General features: G+C 40.4%; 1 protein-coding gene across 1 annotated transcript in view; it reads left to right on the top strand.

The window, feature by feature from the left end:
- The window catches only part of LOC109483411, a 17,423-nt gene extending 16,803 nt beyond the window's left edge, over positions 1-620 (top strand). Inside the window, exon 20 of the mRNA XM_019786422.1 lies at positions 293-620. The gene's annotated coding sequence lies outside the window, so the exon portion shown is untranslated. The remainder of the gene's footprint in view (positions 1-292) is intronic.
- Positions 621-1,686: the final 1,066 nt, after the last annotated feature.

Genomic DNA, 1,686 nt, shown 5'->3' with positions numbered 1-1,686 from the left:
CTTCCCCACGCACAAGAGCTACCTACCATCCAAATTTCATCACCCCAGCATTTCTAGATCATGAGATATCAAAACCGGAAGTTCAGCTGCAGTACCATAACAAGCCGCTAGGGGGCCCAAAATCTAATCATTTTGAGGTCTCATCTAGACCTACCCACCTACCAAGTATCAAGACAATCCATCAAGGCCTTCTCAAGTTATCGTGTTTACAGACAGACAGACAGACAGACACACACACACACACACACATACACGAACGCCCCTGAAAACATAACCTTCTTGGCGAAGGTAAATATCAAATGATTTGTGCTGCTATTCCGTCTCATCTCACGTAAAATTCAGATCTATCAACATTATGTTTGTTTTTTTATGATACATTGATCATATGATATAACATATTTACATTCATGGTATAATAGTTTTAAATGATAGAATACTTGATTTTTTTGGCATTGAAGTTTGTATCGCCTATATGTTTCATGTCAGTACCTATTTTGAGAGTTTGATACTTTTGTAATTTCTAGGAAATTTCAAATTTTGCTAGAATCGTGTCTTTTAAGATTAACACGTTACCAATGCTCGGATGATGTAGCGGGCCATAAAGGCAATAGGCTCGATTCTCTTTATTCTTGACGTTTTCAAAATCATATCCAGTTGCTTGAGTAACTGCTTTTTGGCGTAGATTCTCTTTAGACAGAAACTGAAATGCTGGAGTGCAGATAATTGAAGTCAGTCCGTCGGAAAACTATTGGTACTTGTTACGATTGTAATAACATTCCGGTGTTTGTTTGTTTGTTTTGAACGTAACCTAGTATGAAGAAATTAAACTTGCAGCATGCAGTTGCGTTAGTCACGAGTGACCAACTTTCCAAAGTGTCGTATCTTGAGCTATTATCATTAAGATTACGCTAAAAACGTACATTTTGCGTAGAATGGTAAAATCCCATACATCTTTCACCTACTTACTGATAACAATCTAGTGGATCTACTGCTGTTCGATTGTTGTTAACATACCGTAAATAATTTCATCAAGTTGGTAAAGGAATGAATAGCAAAGTTCTTTGATCACAACCATTTTTACGAGCCGACGTTTCGATGACCGTCTGTCATATCTTCATCAGGGCAATTCGGACTGGTTTCCTGTGCACTGACGCTAGATATTACTCGGTGCATAGTGCACTAAAGGTGCTACATAGTTCACAGTGCACTGTTACTTGGATCACAGCGCACTTAAGCTAGTTACCTCCATGAAATGGAAGGTATTGTTTTTGGCGCGTCTGTGTGTGTGTGTGTGTGTGTGTGTGTGTGTGTGTGTGTGTGTGTGTGTGTGTGTGTGTGTTTGTGTTTCCGCTTTTTTGTACCTTCATAAGTTCATAACGCCTTCATGGATTGTGGTGATATTTAGTATGCTGGTAGGTGTTAGGGGGCCGAAGGTCAAGGTCAAATATGGGCCTCCTGGTGGATGGCCATAGCAGTGCAGTAGCACTTCCGGTTTAATGAGGAATCTCCTTTGCAGCCAACAGATGTGTCATTGTGTGGCTATCGAGTCAGTGCGCTTGGGACCCGGTTTGATTAATGGGGTTCCCTCAGGGGAATAGGTGACCTATTTCAGGGTTAGGGTTTGTATTAGCTGCAGGCCTGATTAGCTGTGTGTTTGAAACACTTAGTGTACTGTATACAAAAACT

Source organism: Branchiostoma belcheri, unplaced genomic scaffold (assembly GCF_001625305.1).
Source record: "Branchiostoma belcheri isolate BF01 breed outbred unplaced genomic scaffold, Haploidv18h27 scaffold64, whole genome shotgun sequence".
Classification (NCBI taxonomy): domain Eukaryota; kingdom Metazoa; phylum Chordata; class Leptocardii; order Amphioxiformes; family Branchiostomatidae; genus Branchiostoma; species Branchiostoma belcheri.
Note: the sequence above shows the minus strand (reverse complement) of the source record. Positions and strands in the feature narration are given on the sequence as shown.